The 17,585-nt window shown below is 48.3% G+C and overlaps 1 long non-coding RNA gene across 1 annotated transcript; it reads left to right on the plus strand.

The window, feature by feature from the left end:
• Window positions 1-9,959: 9,959 nt before the first annotated feature.
• On the plus strand, window positions 9,960-14,361 carry LOC139358959 (uncharacterized). Its single transcript, XR_011614454.1, has 3 exons — window positions 9,960-10,247; window positions 11,747-11,922; window positions 13,447-14,361. It is a non-coding gene; the product is annotated as an uncharacterized lncRNA (long non-coding RNA).
• The last annotated feature ends 3,224 nt before the right edge of the window (window positions 14,362-17,585 follow it).

Here is a 17,585-nt window from a genome sequence, read left to right on the forward strand (position 1 = left end):
GCCACAAACGTGATAAAAGGAGGTCTTCCTACATCAGGGTTATCTACTGGAAGGCTTTCCTGGGTGTCCATCAGCCCCAGCCCCTGCCTGCTCGTCACTCCCTCTCACCTTCCAGCACTCCAAGGAGGAATCTCAGAGAGGAAACAAGGGAGACGGCCTCTCCCAGAGAATGCTCATCACCAGATCAACAGCTCACAGTGGCTGGGTGGGCACACGCCCAGCGAAAGCCCCAGCAGCTCCCAGGGAAGGGGGCATCCTGTCCTTCAGCTCTTAACCCCACGCTGAAACAACTAAAATGGAAGCAGAGTGGGTGGAGTCATGAAAGTGGGTGGATAGCAATGTAAACCTCGCAGAGGGGAGAGGCGGAGGAGAGAGATGAGTTAGGGAGAACAGGCGGTCGAGGGGAGAAGTGGGGCAGGGAGGCTTGAAGGGTGGGGGATTACGATGGGAGCTGCCACCAGCACACCTCTCCCCAGCCTGATCCCGCAGTAATCTGGACACACTCGCGATGTGGATGAGGGTAAGACCAGGCAGAGGTGAGCGCTGGGCGCTGGGTTGGCATTTTCCTGACATCACTGGTGGGAATGGTGGACTGAGTGCAGGGCTGGGATCTGAGGCATGAGGGGAACTTTCTTTTCCTCTTCCTTAAGCCTAGGGATGTGGCCAGAACCTTGGAGAGCCGTGGGGGCCACTGTGAGCTGCAGACAGAGTCCAAGAAGGGGGTGAAGGCCCTGCGGTCCATCTCTTTGCTCCTTTCCCCCTTCCCACATTTAACAGTTTCTCCCACGGGGGCCCCATCAGGTCATCTCCTCAAACCCGGCCAGTGCTTCATCCACTGCTGCCTTATCTTTTCCCCAGAAAATACTTCCTCTCCAACTGTGAGGATTATGCTCCGAAACTGCCCCCCAGCACCCGGCAGAATTTCACAGCTGAGAGACGTTGACCTCAAAATTTAGGTTGCAAGTGAGTCCGCAGAACCACTTCCGCACATTGCTGTTCACAAGAGAAGCAAGCAGAGCACCAAACACGGCGACTGGCATTGGGTTTGTGTTTGTTTGTTCCTTTCTGAATCATCAGTTTTCATTTAATTAATTAACTTATTTTTATTTATCTATTTATTTTGAGACAAGGTGGGGCTCTGTTGCCCAGGCTGGAGTACAGTGGTACGATCTCAGCTTACTGCAGCCTTGACCTCCTGAACTCAAGCAATCCTTCCCCCACTTCGGCCTTCCGAGTAGCTGGGGCTACAGGAGCATGTCACCATGCCCAGCTATTTTTTGTTTTGTTTTGGTGGAGACGGAGTTCCACCATGTTGCCCAGGCTGGTCTTGAACTCCTGGGCTCAAGTGATCTGCCTGTCAGGCCTCTGAGCCCAAGCCAAGTCATTGCATCCCCTGGTACTTGCACGTATACGCCCAGATGGTCTGAAGTAACTGAAGAATCACAAAAGAAGTGCAAATGCCCTGCCTCACCTTAACTGATGACATTCCACCACAAAAGAAGTGAAAATGGCCAGTCCTTGCCTTAAGCGATGATATTATCTTGTGAAATTCCTTTTCCTGGCTCATCCTGGCTCAAAAAGCTCCCCCACTGAGCACCTTGTGACCCCCACTCCTGCCCGCCAGAGAACAACCCCCCTTTGACTGTAATTTTCCTTTACCTACCCAAATCCTATAAAACGATCCCGCCCTTATCTCCCTTCGCTGACTCTCTTTTCAGACTCAGCCTGCCTGCACCCAGGTGAAATAAACAGCCATGTTGCTCACACAAAGCCTGTTTGGTGGTCTCTTCACATGGATGCGCATGACACTGCCCACCTCAGACTCCCAAAGGGCTGGGATTACAGGTGTGACCTACTGTACCTGGCCTTATTTATTTATTTATTTATTTATTTATTTATTTATTTTTGAGACAGAGTCTCACTCTGACACCCACGCTGGAGTGCAGTGGTGCGATTTCGCCTCACTGCAATCTCCGCCTCCAGGGTTCAAGTGATTCTCTTGCCTCAGCCTCCTGAGTAGCTGGGACTACAGGCATGCGACACCACGCCCAGCTAATTTTTGTATTTTTAGTAGATACAGGGTTTCACCATGTTGGCCAGGCTGGTCTCAAACTCCTGACCTCAGGTGATCCGCCCACCTCGGCATTCCAAAGTGCTGGGATTACAGGCAAGAGCCACCACGCCTAGCCTCTTTTTTATTGTAAAATACACATAACATAAAATTTACTCTTTTAATAATTTCAAGTGGGCCGGGCGCGGTGGCTCAAGCCTGTAATCCCAGCACTTTGGGAGGCCGAGGTGGGCGGATCACAAGGTCAGGAGATCGAGACCACAGTGAAACCCCGTCTCTACTAAAAATACAAAAAATTAGCCGGGCGCGGTGGCGGGCGCCTGTAGTCCCAGCTACTCAGGAGGCTGAGGCAGGAGAATGGCGTGAACCCAGGAGGCGGAGCTTGCAGTGAGCCGAGATCGCGCCACTGCACTCCAGCCTGGGCAACAGCGTGAGACTCCGTCTCAAAAAAAAAAATAATAATAATAATAATTTCAAGTGTAGAATGCAGTGGCATGAAATACATTCACATTATTGTGCAGCCCTCACCACCATCTATCTCCAGAAATTTTCCATCTTCCCAAACTGAAACTCCATACCAATTAAACACCAATTATTCCTCCGTCCCCATAACTCCTGACAACCACCGGATTACGTTCTGTCTCTGTGGATTTGACTGCTCTAGGAACCTCGTATAAGTAGAATCACACATATTTTGTTCTTGCGTTGAGGGAAGAGTGAGACCCTCTATATTGTTTTATGTTGTTTTATACTCAGAAAAGAAAAGAGAAGCGAAACTAAAGGCAGGTAGCCCAGCACCCAGGAACCAGACCCGAAACCAGGCCTGGGCGCCTGCCTGACCTAAGCATGGTAGTTAAAATTCGACCCCTGACCTAGCAACTGTTGTTATGTACAGATTCCAGACATTGTATGGAAGGACACTGTGAAACCTCCCATTCTATTCTGTTTCACTCTGACCACCGGTGCTTGCAGGCCCTGTCAGGTAACCCCTGGCTCGCTCAATCAATCACGACCCTCTCACGCGGACCCCCTTAGAGTTGTGAGCCCTTGAAAGGGACAGAAGTTGAGTCAGCGGACCCCCTTAGAGTTGTGAGCCCTTGAAAGGGACAGAAGTTGAGCACCTGATGAGCTCGGATTTTAAGACGCTAGCCTACTGATGCTCCCAGCTGATTAAAGCCACTCCCTTCACTATCTCAATGTCTGAGGGGTTTTGTCCTGCTACATCATGACTGGCTTATTTCACTTAGCATAATGCCCTCAAGGTTCATCCACGTTGTCATATGTGTCAGAATCGTCCTCCTTTTAAAGGATGAATGATATTGCATTGTATGTGTATACCACATTTTGTTTAACCATTCATCTGTTGTTTCTACCTTTTGGCTATTATGAACCTGAGTGCACAAATATCTGTTGGAGTCAGTGCTTTCCATTCTTTTTGGCATATACCCATAAGAATTGCCAGATCAGGCTGGGCGCTGTGGCTCACGCCTGTAATCCCAGCACTTTGGGAGGCTGAGGTGGGTGGATCACGTAATCAGGAGATCGAGACCATCCTGGCTAACATGGTGAAACCACGTCTCTACTAAAAAATACAAAAAATTAGCCGGGCGCAGTGGCGGGTGCCTGTAGTCCCAGCTACTTGGGAGATTGAGTCAGGAGAATGGTGTGAACCTGGGAGGCGGAGGTTGCAGTGAGCCCAGATTGCGCCACCGCACTCCAGCCTGGGTGACAGAGTGAGACTCCATCTCAAAAAAAAAAAAAAATGAATTGCCAGATCAGGCTGGGTGCGGTGGCTAAAAATACAAAAATTAGTCACGTGTGGTGGTGTGCACCTGTGGTCCCAGCTACTTGGGAGGCTGCGGCAGGAGAATCACTTGAATCCAGGAGGCGGAGGTTGCAGTGAGCCAAGATTGCGCCATTGCACTCCACCCTGGGCAACAGAGTGAGACTCCATCTCAAAAAAAAAAAAAAAAAAAAAAAGGCCAGATCAGAAGCCGGACACAGTGGCTTATGCCTGTAATCCCAGCACTTTGGGAGGCCAAAGCGGGAGGATCACCTAAGCTCAGGGGTTCCAGACCAGCCTGGCCAACATGGTGAAACCTCATCTCTACTAAAAATACAAAAATTAGCCAGGCATGGAGGCACATGCGATCCCAGCTACTTCGGAGGCTGAGGCAGGAGAATCACTTGAATCTGGGAGGTGGAGTTTGCAGTAAACAGAGATCACACCACTGCATACTAGCCTGGGCCACAGAGTGAGACTCTATCTCAAAAAAAAAAAAAAAAGAAGAAGAAAAAAAGGAAAAAAAATTGCCATATCATATGGTAGTTCTATTTTTAATTTTTTGAGAAACTGCCATAGTGGCTGTACCATGTTACATTCTCACCAGCAATGTGCAAGTGTTTCCATTTCTCCACGTCCTCATCAACACTTATTTTCTTTTTCTTTTTAAAATAAAAGACATTCTAATGCGCCTAAAGTGGTTTCATTGTGATTTTGATTTACATTTCCCTAATAATAAGCAATGTTGAGCATCTCGTCATGTACTTCCTATTTGTATTTCTTCTTTGGAGAAATGTCTATTCAAGTCTTGTGCCCATTTTTAAAATTGGGTTGTTCTTTTGTTATTGTTAGCAACTATATTTTCCTCAATTCAAACTAGTAATAATTGGTTCTGCATGACTTGTTACTAAGAAAAAAAACAAATGTTAAAAAATTAAGCTCCTTCTCCTCTGCAGTTCAATAAAATACTTTTTTTTTTTCTAATTGAGCGCTGGGATGGAGAACCACTTGTTCCTCAAACCTCTTCCTCCTTGCATGCCTGTGATCTGTAATAAGTCAAACTGACCCAGTAGCTTGAGCTGAGGAGATCAGAAAAAAGCAAGGCAGCAAAACAGTGATGGACGACTGTTCCCGGACCAAACTAAGGGTCAGGCTGCTTATTCTTGCGGCCCAGTAACGAGATGGGGATGAAATGGGAAAGAAGGAAGTTTTTATTTCTGTAACCAGTTTTAGGGAGAGGCCTGAAAAATATTGCCAGACCAACTCTAAATTACAAAGCTTTCCAGAGCCTATGTACCTTCTAAGCTATATGTCTACGTGTAAGTGTGCATTCATCTACAAACATATAGAGTGATTAACTTTTTTTTTTTTTTTGAGACGGAGTTTCGCTCTTGTCTCCCAGGCTGGAGTGCAGTGGTGAGATTTCAGCTCACTGCAACCTCCACCTCCTGGGTTCAAGCAGTTTTCCTGCCTCAGCCTCCTGAGTAGCTGGGATTACAAGCATGTGGCACCATGCCCGGCCTTTTTTTTTTTTTTTTTTTTTTTGTATTTTTACTGGAGACAGGGTTTCACCGTGTTGATCAGGCTGGTCTTGAACTCCTGACCTCATGATTCGCTCGCCTCGGCCTCCCAAAGTGCTGGCATTGCAGGCGTGAACCACCATGCCCGGCCCTGATTAACTGCTTTTAATCTATAACTAAGGTCTGAGTCCTGAAGACCTTCCTCTGCAGCCTCAGTAAATTTACTTAATCTAAATGGGTCCAGCTGTGAGGTGATTACCCTTATCTTGTCTCCTGCTAAATCATGGAGGTTTGGGGTGTTCCTTCAGACTCCCAGTAAGAAGCCTGGGGTGTTTCTTCAGACCTGCAATAAAATTTGTTTAATCCTAAATGGGTCCTGTTAAGAATTCCTTCGTTATTTTGTCATGCTTTAAGGCCCAGGGAAGGCCTGGGCAAAACTCTTGAACTTTTGTTACATTCCAGCCTTTGTATAAGCACACTGGCTCTTTCAGCCTTTTTTTTTTTTTTTTTTTTTTTTTTTTTTTTTGAGACAGAAGCGTGCTCTGTCACCCACAGCTGGAGTGCAATGGTAAGGAGATCTTGGTTCACTGCAATCGCTGCCTCCCAGGTTCAAGAGATTCTCCTGCCTCAGCCTCTGGAGTAGCTGAGATTACAGGTGCACATCACCACGCCCAGCTAATTTTTATATTTTTAATAGAGACAGGGTTTCACTATGTTGGCCAGGCTAGTCTTGAACTCCTGACCTCAGGTGATCCACCCGCCTTGGCCTCCCAAAGTGCTGGGATTGCAGGTGTGAGCTACTGCGCCCGGCCAGCTTTTAATATTTAACTTAACCACTCAGTCAATACTGAAGCAGTTGTTATGGAGGCCTGCATGAGTAAGACCTGGCCTGCCACACCACCTCACCGGGGTACACCAACCTCAGATCTAATCCTGAGGACAGTCGAGGGAGGAACTTTCCAGATGGTCAGAGATGGGATGGATAAGCCACTCACTTAATTCTCTGCAAAGCTGTCTCCTCCATTTGTGATGAATCACGGCGATCTCAGACTACACAGAAGGGCAACACCTGAAAGAAAATAGTCACTGCTGCCTTTTGAATCCGTCAAAGCAGATTGGGCTTCCATCCCTCGGCTGCCTCTCTTTGAAGCTTCCTCTTCTCAGGGCTCTCCCCATCAGAGATCCTGTGCCCCTTCTCTCCCCCAGAAGGGCAGGGAAATCCCTAGTCTTGCACCTCCATATCACCTAGCTCCGGGGGTAAAATCAGGATGATTAAATGAGATGTTGCAAATGCAACCCAAGTGCTCCCCAGGGACACCTTAACAGGGGAACTAACATTCATATAAACCCACTGAAGTCTCCATCCTGCGAGGCGGTGGGCCAGCAAGTGCCTTCCCAAATATCTCTGTGTGGTCACCTGCTGCCTCCGGCTCAGGGCATTGCTCAGTTGGTCACTACCTCTCCAGGCTGCTTTACCTCCCTGCAGGTGGCTTCACCCCGAGGCAGCCAGTGCTAGCGCAAGCCTGAGGCTGGGGCTCAGGGATTGTCAAAGCAGAGAAGGAGGGAGTGGGTGAGAGTCCAGAATAGGACTGGAGTTGGCTGGGAGTCCTCACAATCCCTGCAGTCTGCCTGTTGCATTCTGTCATTGTGGGGAGAAGCCTTCCTGCCCTCCCAAGCCTGGCCTGCTGTCCCACATCTGAGCCACAGACACTGGGCGAGACCCCTTTTCCCATTTCCCATTTCCTCTCTCCTCCCAGTTCCAGGATCTCCAAATCTCCCCTCTTCTGGCTAACCTGGAGAAATCCACAATTCAGTGTAAAAGGCAAAATAGTTTATGCCAAGGAAGACGCCCCTTCACTCTTATGCAGGGCAGCTTATTCCTCTGTGCCTCCGTCTCTTTCACTGGGGAAAGGGGGAGAAGAGACGCTTCATCTTTGCACACCACCCTCAAAAAAACCTGTTAAATGCTTGTCAAACAAAAGTATTAGTAATTTTTCTGGCTGAGCATAGTGGCTCACTCCTGTAATCCCGGCACTTTGGGAGGCTGAGATGGGTGGATTACAGAAGTTCAGGAGTTCAAGATCAGTCTGGGCAACATGGCAAAAACCCCGTCTCTACAAAAAATACAAAAATTAGTTAGGCATGGTGGGAGCATGCCTGTAGACCCAGCTACTTGGGAGGCTGAAGTCAGGGGAGGATCACTTGAACCCAGGAGATAAAGGCTGCAGTGAGCTGAGATTGCACCGCCGCATTCCAGCCTAGGCAACAGAGTGAGAGCCTGTATCAAACAAAAATATATATATATTAGTAATCTTCTAACAGAAGTTCTGTCCAGGATCTTTAGAGTATAGCGTAGAATCCAACATTTGGCTGCTGAGAAGCTCATCCGACCCACAGATGTGGTGTTTTGTTTTTCTCTTGCATGGTATAAAAAAGATTGTGAATTAGTTGCCAGCTTTTGAATCCATTGCTTTACTTAAAAATCTGGGTGACCAGCTTCTCTTGAAATATCAGAAGATCTGGCTATAGGGTCTACCTTCCCATGTGCCAACAGTCTGCTGGATGCATGAAGGTACACTCTTAGGCAGTCACGCACTCCCCAGTTTGCCACAGTCTCCACTCCTCCCTATCGTCCCCTTGACTCAGCCAGCTTCATTTATTTAAGTCACTTGCCTGCACCATACTGACATTTAATTTCATATCCCTGGGCCCAGCTCATCAAATAGAGCTTTGTGAACCACACCAATGATTTTGGATTTTATACCAAAGCCAAGAGAAATCATCAAAAGGCTTTTAACAGGAATGATATTGTTACTGGATAGAAGGTCTTGACTGTGAATTGTCCAGGTTCCTGGCACATTGAACAAAGAATTAAACAAAACACACAAAGCAATGAAAGAATGAAGCAACAAAAGAAGAAATAAGCAAAGAAAGCACAGATTTATTGAAGTGAAAGTACAGAGCGGGAGCCGGCTCAAGCGTCCCGATTACAATTTTCTTTCAGGTTTTTATTAAGCTAAAGAATTTGGTGGCTGGGCGCAGTGGCTCACTCCTGTAATCCCAGCACTTTGGGAGGCCAAGGTGGGTGGATCACCTGAGGTTGGGAGTTCAAGACCAGCCTGGCCAACATGGCGAAACCTGGTCTCTACTAAAAACACAAAATTAGCTGGGCCTAGTGTTGCATGCCTATAATCCCAGCTACTTGGTAGGCTGAGGCAGGAGAATTGCTTGAACCCTGGAGGCAGAAGTTGTGGTGAGCCAAGATGTCGCCACTGCACTCCAGCCTGGGCAACAAGAGCGAAACTCCATCTCAAAAAAAAAAAAAAAAAGCCGGGCGCGGTGGCTCAAGCCTGTAATCCCAGCACTTTGGGAGGCCAAGACGGGCGGATCACGAGGTCAGGAGATCAAGACCATCCTGGCGAACACGGTGAAACCCCGTCTCTACTAAAAAATACAAAAAAAAAAAAAAACTAGCCAGGTGAGGCGGCGGGCGCCTGTAGTCCCAGCTACTCGGGAGGCTGAGGCAGGAGAATGGCGTGAACCCGGGAGGCGGAGCTTGCAGTGAACTGAGATCCGGCCACTGCACTCCAGCCTGGGCGACAGAGCAAGACTCCGTCTCAAAAACAAAACAAAAACAAAAAAAACAAAAAACAAAAAACAGAAAAGAAAAAAAGAATTTGGTAACACCCCTAGGTGCCCTTTAGAGGCATCCAATTGGCTACACCCTATGAAGGATTGGCCCACGACCAATCAGAGGCTGAAATGGAAACTTCTGTCTTGTTATCATAGGAGTGAGGGTATGGCCTGTGTGCAGCCCAGTCTTGCCTAGAACTGGCTGCACCTGCTGTTCTTTTGCTTATGCCTTAACCCATGGTTACTCTAATTCCCTATCATCCTGCCTCAATATGATTAGATTTTCATCCTTAAATCATCATTATAGATTCTGTGTAGAGAATGGGATAGAAGCAGGTGGAAAATGAAAGCAAGGAGACCCAGCGACCCTGGAGACCAGGCGACCCTGCACAGCATCAATGGTAATGGCCTGGATGAGGGTGGTGGTAGTGGAGGCGGCAAGAGGTGGACACACATGAGATGTCTTTGTAAAGCAGAAGCCACAGCCATTGGGAGGAGCTGGATGTGGAGGGTGAAGGGGAATGTGTTGATGGCACGTGTGATGGAGGATGGAGACGCCATTGATTGAAGTAGGGAAACTGAAGGGGAATCAGATTTGTGGGAGGAGTTTTTTTTTTTTTTTTTGAGACAAAGTCTCACTCTTGTCCCCAAGGCTAGAGTGCAATGGCACAATCTCTGCTCACTGCAACCTCTGCCTCCCAGGTTCAAGTGATTGTCCTGCCTCAGCCTCGCAAGTGGCTAGGATTACAGGCATGCGCTACCAGGCCCAGCTAATTTTGTTATTTTTAGTAGAGACGAGGTTTCACCATGTTGGCCAGGTTGTCCTCGAACTCCTGACCTCGGGTGATCCGCCTGCCTCGGCCTCCCAAAGTGGTGGGATTTCAGGAGTGAGCCACCGGGCCCGGCCGAAGAGATTTTAAAAAGTCCATTTGGGGTTCGTTTATATGTGAGATACTCAAGTATCCTCCAGGCTTCAGACAAACCAGGCTGAAATAGAAATGTGGGAGTCATCAGCCTACAGAGAGATGAGATGGCCTAGGAAGAGAGTGAGTGCAGGGTCACATGACAAGAGGGCTTGAGCCCTGGAAAGTTCCACCACTCAAAGGCTGAACGGGAGAAGAACAGTTAGTAAAGCAAACTGTAAAAGAATGCCCAGAGAGGCAGAAGGAAAACCAGTAAAGTGTGGCATCCTGGAAGCAAGAAAAGAGACTGGTTCCAGGAGGGGAAGTCTGCCTAGGAGGTCAGGTCGGCAAGACAGGGAAGCATTCATTGGATTTAAGATCACAGTGGTCAGTGGGGACACAACTGGTTGGATGGAGGAGCAACTGCCTCTTTTAGGGGAAGCAAATGCTCCCTAGTTTGCCACAGTCCCCACTACTCCCTATGGTAACACTTGGCCTGAATCACTCCCTTATCCTTGTCTAACATTTATACTTGCGATTTTGGCCTGGAGCAATGAGTACTATTTTGTAGCATGATTTTAAAAGGGTGATTTTTTCTCTCCCTACTAAACATGGACAGCACTTAACACTATACCAAGCACTTAATAAATGTTAGCTTTTTATGTTTATCTGTGCTTTGTTTTGGTTTTTCGTTTTTTTTTTTTTTTTTTTTTTTTTTTGAGATGGAGTCTTGCTCTGTCACCCAGGCTAGAATGCAATGGCTCGATCTCAGATCACTGCAACCTCTGCCTCCTGGGTTCAAGTGATTCTTCTGCCTCAGCTTCCTGAGTAGCTGCTATTACAGTCACCTGCCACCGAGCCCGGCTAATTTTTGTATTTTTAGTAGAGACAGGGTTTTGCCATGTTGGCCAGGCTGGTCTCGAATTTCTGACCTCAAGTGATCCTCCCACTTCGGCCTCCCAAAGTGCTGGGATTACAGGTGTGAGCCACTGCGCCTGGCCTAAATGCTAGTTTTTAATTGTATCTCTCTTTCCAGGCCTGTCCTCCATTAACCTCCATGGGATGTTCTGGAATCTTTTCCTTCTTCTCTGGTTGATTGTAAATAACTTAAAAGCCCTGTCCCTACCCTGCGGTTTTTTTCCACCTGACTTGGCTTCCACTCTGCTGGCCTCCTTGAGTCCTCCCCACCCTTCCACTCCAGCTTGGTTCTCTGCCTCTCCATGAAGCCCTCCCAGTCTCATCTATCCTAGTCTCTGCTAACTCCATCGTGAGCTTGTGGTTAGGGAGGTATATTTCTTCATATCTCAGCAGCTTTCACACATTGCTTTGAACATGGAAGGTACTCACTACATAGTGGTTGATGATACCTTGTTCACACCTCCTTAGAACTGGACACCTGGCCGGGCACAGTGGCTCAAGCCTGTAATCCCAGCACTTTGGGAGGCCGAGACGGGTGGATCACGCGGTCAGGAGATCGAGACCATCCTGGCTAACATGGTGAAACCCCGTCTCTACTAAAAAAAAAAAAATACAAAAAACTAGCCGGGCGAGGCGGCGGGCGCCTGTAGTCCCAGCTATTCGGGAGGCTGAGGCAGGAGAATGGCGTGAACCCGGGAGGCGGAGCTTGCAGTGAGCTGAGGTCCAGCTACTGCACTCCAGCCTGGGCGACACAGCGAGACTCCGTCTCAAAAAAAAAAAAAAAAAAAAAGAACTGGACACCTATTGTCTTGCCTGCCAAGCCCTTCTTCCTGCTCTGGAAGCTGTTCCCTGTCTCTCCACCCCGCCCTCCCCCATGCTCATTATGACGACGGAAGCCTTACTTCTCTACCGTGGACAGCCCCCGCCCTGCCATGCACATCTCAGCTCCAGAGTGGAAGCTACAGTGTCTCACGGAGCTCTTGGAAGAGAGCAGCAGTTATAGCCCACATTTATTGAACATGTGCCAGAGACTGTTCCAGATGGTGCATAAACTCTTCATTCAAGCTCATTAAACCCTGACAAGATCCCTATAAGGTAGGCAATATTTTTATCCCCGTTTTACAGAGGAGGACACCAAGGCAGAGGCCTCCTGGCTGCTGCGTCTCCCATGCAGTACATAGGCTTATCACACTCCAGTTTCTCTCTTGTTCTGTCACTATCAAATCCCCACTTTATTCTCCTCCCAGCCACTGCCACAGCACAGTCCAGATTGTTTCCCAGCTCCGTGGCTTTCCTTGAGCAGTTCCACTCGCCTGGAAACACTATGCCCGTTTTTACTGGCTTGAGTGACTCCTACTTAATCTTTAAGACTTAGCTCAGGTGTTGTCTCTTCCAGGAAGCCCTCCTTGAACAACCTCTTGCCTCTCAGGTGGGGGAATCGATACCATCTCTCCATCACACTTTATTATTTTTTCTTTCTTTTTTTGTTTTTGAAATGGAGTCTCGCCCTGTCACCCAGCTTGGAGTGCAGCAGTGTGATCTCGGCTCACTGCAACCTCCGCCTCCAGAGTTCAAATGATTCTCCTCCTTCAGCCTCCCGAGTAGCTGAGTCTACAGGCGCCCACCACCATGCCAAGCTAATTTTTGTATTTTTAGTAGAGACGGGGTTTCACCATGTTGGCAAGGCTGGTCTCGAACTCCTGACCTCGTGATCCACCTGTCTTGGCCTCCCAAAGTATTGGGATTACAGACGTGAGCCACCGCGTGCGGGCTATTTATTATTTATTTATTTTTGAGACAGTCTTGCTCTGTCATTCAGGCTGGAGTGCAGTGGCATGATCTCAGCTCACTGCAACCTCCACCTTCCGGGTTCAAGCAATTCTCCTGCCTCAGGTGTGCACCACCATGCCTGGCTTTTTGTTTTGTTCTGTTTTGTTTTTTCAGTAGAGGCAGGGTTTCACCATGTTCGCCAGGTTGATCTCCGACTGACCTCAGGTGATCTGCCCGCTTCAGACTCCCAAAGTGCTGGGATTACAGGCGTGAGTCACCACGCCCAGACCCGTTTTTTTTTTTTTTTTTTTTTTTTTTTTTTGAGACGGAGTCTCGCTCTGTCGCCCAGGCTGGAGTGCAGTGGCGCGATCTCGGCTCACTGCAAGCCCCGCCTCCCGGGTTCACGCCATTCTCCTGCCTCAGCCTCCCGAGTAGCTGGGACTACAGGCGCCCACAACCGCGCCCGGCTAATTTTTTGTATTTTTAGTAGAGACGGGGTTTCACCGTGGTCTCGATCTCCTGACCTTGTGATCCGCCCGCCTCGGCCTCCCAAAGTGCTGGGATTACAGGCGTGAGCCACCGCGCCCGGCCGTTTTTTTTTGTTTTGTTTTGGTTTGGTTTTGGTTTTTGTTTTTGTGATGGAATCTCACTCTGTCTCCCAGGCTGGAGTGCAGTGGCATGATCTTGTCTCACCGCAACCTGGGCCTCCCAAAGTGCTGGGATTACAGGCATGAGCCACATGTAATCCCAACCCATCACACTTTAATGATAATGCCCTGGGCTTCCCTCTGGAGTCCTGCTCACCGCATTGCAATTGAACACTTTGTTGACTTATTTGTGCCCCCATAGACTCCAGGCTCCATGAAGACATGGACTTCAGGGCTCAGCCCCCAGCCTGATGCATAGGAAGCTCAGAGTCCTTCCAAAATCCAGTGTCCCAGCTGATGCTGCCAGTGGAGAAACCATGCCTCTTATGCCAGCCTCAAAAAACCTCAGGGAAGCCAGAGCCCTAGAGAGCTTCCATCCAACAAACCAAATACCGATGAGGCACACAGTCACTGGTAGAAAAGGGGCAGCATTGGACAGGCAACGGCAAGTGTTGTCAGGAATGTGCAGAAATTGGAACCCTCCGACAGTGCTCATGGAAATGTCAAATAGCGCGGCCACTGTAGAAAACAGTTCAGCAGTTTCAAAATGTTAAATATAGAGCTACCACCGAATGCAGCACTTCCACTCCTAGATATATACCCGAGAGAACTGAAAATATATCCACAAACACAAAGGTTTATAGAAGCATTATTCATAATAACCAAAAGGTGGAGATGGCCGGGCACAGTGGCTCACGCCTGTAATCCCAGCACTTTGGGAGGCCAAGGCAGGCGGATCACGAGGTCAGGAGTTCGAGACCAGCCTGGCCAACATGGTGAAACCCCGTCTCTACCAAAAATACAAAAATTAGCTGGGTGTGGTGGTGCATGCCTGTAATCCCAGCTACTCGGGAGGATGAGGCACGAGAGTCACTTGAACCGAGGAGGCAGAGGTTGCAGTGAGCCGAGATCACATCACTGCACTCAAGCCTAGTGACAGAGCAAGACTGTCTCAAAAAAAAAAAAAAAGGTGGAGGCATCTACAAGTCCCTCAACTAATTAACAAATAAAATGCAGTCAATCTATGCAATGGAATTATTCAGCCACAAAATAGAATAAAGTACTGATACATGCTGCAACACGCATGAACCTTGAAAATATGCTAAATAAAAGTCAGTTACAAAAGATCTCATATTGTGTAATTACATGTACATAAAATGTCCAGAACAGGCTGGGCATGGTGGCTCATGCCTGTAATATCAGAAGTTTGGGAGGCTGAGGTGGGAGGATCACTTCTGGCCAGGAGTTTGAGACCAGCTCGGGCAACATAGCAAAACCCCATGCCTACAAAAAAATGTAAAAATTAGCCAGGTGTGGTGGTGCACACTTGTAGTCCCAACTCCTTGGGAGGCTGGAGCACAGAGGATCGCTGGAATCCTGGAGTTTGAGGCTGCAGTGAGCTATGATCATACCACTGCACTTCCATCCCGGGTGACAGAGCAAGACCCAGTCTCTCTTTAAAAAAATAAACAAAAACACAAAAGTCCAGAATAAGCAAATCCATACAGACATCAAGTAGGTTAGTGGTTGCCAGAAGCTGAGGGGAGGGAGAGATGGGGAGCAACTGCTAACAGGTACAGGATTTCTTGCGGGGGTGATAAAAATGTTCTGGAATGAGATAGTGGTGATGGTTGTACATCTTTGTGAATATACCAAAAATCACTGAATCATACACTTTAAAAGGTATGTGAATAAAGAATTCACATACTTTACGGTATGTGAATTTTATCGCCATTTTAAAAAGTGTCAGAGCATGCAGAGTTGAGGAAGGCAGAGACTGTGAGGGAGGCGATGGGGCGAGGAGAGCAGTAATGACCATAATAACCAGGATGGCTAACAGTCAGCAAGCGCTGGCTATACATCAGGCACCAGGCTAAGTAGTTTACACAAATTATCCTACTTAATCCCCACAACAACTCTCTGAGGCAGGATCTAATATTACCCTCATTTTATAGATGGGGAAATTGAGACCCTAGAGAGAGTAAGTGACCTATCAAAGGTGCACCTGCAAAGTGGCTGAACCAAAGGTGGTCTATGCCCAAAGCTGCGCCACAGCACAACGCTGCCTCGTGCAAATGACCACACACAGGACAGAATGTAAAAGCCAGAGTCAAGGTTACAAGGTGCTGGGAGAGGCGGAAGCAGTCTTCATATCCCACTGGGGATCCAGGACATTGGAAAAGGATTTGGAAGGGTAGATAGGACTTGGACAAGCAGAGATAGAGAAGAGCAAGTTTTAGACAAGTGGCAATAACTTGAGCAAGTAGGTAAAAGTGGGAAGGTTGGGTATATTTATACCAGGTGCCATGGCTCATGCTTGTAATCTCAGCACTTTGGGAGGCCAAGGTGGGCAGATCACCTAAGCCCAAGAGTTTGAGACCCGCCCGGGCAACAAAGCAAGATCCAGATCCAGTTTCTACAAAAGAAAAAAAGTAAAATTTAACCAGGTGTGGTGGCACAGGCCTGTGGTCCCAGCTACTTTGGAGGCTGAGGCAGAAGGATTGCTTGAGCCTGGGAGGTGGAGGCTGCAGCGAGCTGTGATTGTAACATTGCACTCCAGCCTGGGTGACAGAGTGAGACCTTATGGTCAAAAAACAAAAAACAAAACAAAAAACAAACAAACAAAAAACACATTTTTTTTTCACCAAAAATTGTAGGACATTATGGGTGGCCACCTAACACGCATGCCCCCTTTCTCTTGACTACCAGAACCCCCAGGTGATGGACCATGAGTAGTCTAAGCCCTATCTGGACAATCTGGCTTCCAGGGTTCCCTGCCTTCATTGCAACTAAGAGTGATCCACAGTACCTAAGCAGAGAACTACTGTGGGAACTTCTGAAAAAAGGTTTTCTTTTTTCTTTTTTTTTTTTTTTTTGAGATGGAGTTTCGCTCTTGTTGCCCAGGCTGGAGTGCAATGGCATGATTTCGGCTCACTGCAACCTCCACCTTCCAGGTTCAAGTGATTCTCCTGCCTCAGCCTCCCAAATAGCTGGGATTACAGGCATGCGCCACCACACCTGGCTAATTTTTTTTGTATTTTTAGTAGATACAGGGTTTCACCATGTTGGCCAGACTGGTCTTGAACTTTTTTTTTTTTTTTTTTTTTTTTTTTTTTGAGATGGAGTCTCGCGCTGTCACCCAGGCTGGAGTGCAGTGGCCGGATCTCAGCTCACTGCAAGCTCCGCCTCCCGGGTTCACGCCATTCTCCTGCCTCAGCCTCCCGAGTAGCTGGGACTACAGGCGCCCGCCACCTCGCCCGGCTAGTTTTTTTTGTATTTCTTAATAGAGACGGGGTTTCACCGTGTTAGCCAGGATGGTCTCGATCTCCTGACCTCGTGATCCGCCCGTCTCGGCCTCCCAAAGTGCTGGGATTACAGGCTTGAGCCACCGCGCCCGGCGGTCTTGAACTCTTGACCTCAGGTGATCCGCCTACCTCGGCCTCCCAGAGTGCTGGGATTACAGGCATGAGCCACTGTGCCTGTCCCAGAAAAAGGTTTTCTTTCTTCATAAAAGAAAACAGGTAAGGTTGGTACTAGCTGGGCTCTTCTTCCCTTCTTCCTGTCTTGAATGCAGATGCAGTGTCTGAAACCGCACACACTGTCTTGGGACCCTAAGAATACAAACCAAAATGCTAAGGTTGATAAGGCAACAAGGCAAAGAACAGGGGCACTGGCCAGGGACGGTGGCTCACACCTGTAATCCCAGCACTTTGGGAGGCCAAGGCGGGTGGATCACGAGGTCAGGAGTTTGAGACCAGCCTAGCCAACATCGTGAAACCCTGTCTCTACTAAAAATACAAAAATTAGCTGGGCAACGTGGCTTACGCCTGTAATCCCAGCTATTCCGGAGGCTGAGGCAGGAGAACCACTTGAACCCAGCAGGCAGAGGTTGCAGTGAGCTGAGATCACGCCACTGTACTCCAGCCTGGGCAACAGAGTGAGACTCTGTCTCAAAAGAAAAAGAAAACGGTGGAGAAAATGTGGTTTCAGAAAGGGTGAGCCGACCTGTCTCTTCCTGCATGCAGCGAGCCATAAAGATTCCTCTGGGAGGGATACACTCCCCTTATCAGGGGGGTGAAAATACCCCTTATCACCAGAGACTGGAAATTGGGGGCTGCAGTGCAGTGGACCTGAACAACTGTACTTCCCGAAGCAACCTTTCTCAGCCAGGCTGGAGTGTAATGACACAATCTCGGCTCACTGCAACCTCCACCTCCTGCGTTCAAGTTCTCCTGCCTCAGTCTCCCGCATAGCTGGGATTACAGCTATGCACAAACAGGCCTGGCTAATTTTTGTACTTTTAGTAGAGACGGGGTTTCACCATGTGGGCCAGGCTGGTCT

This window comes from Macaca nemestrina, chromosome 15, assembly GCF_043159975.1.
Source record: "Macaca nemestrina isolate mMacNem1 chromosome 15, mMacNem.hap1, whole genome shotgun sequence".
In the NCBI taxonomy this organism is placed as follows: domain Eukaryota; kingdom Metazoa; phylum Chordata; class Mammalia; order Primates; family Cercopithecidae; genus Macaca; species Macaca nemestrina.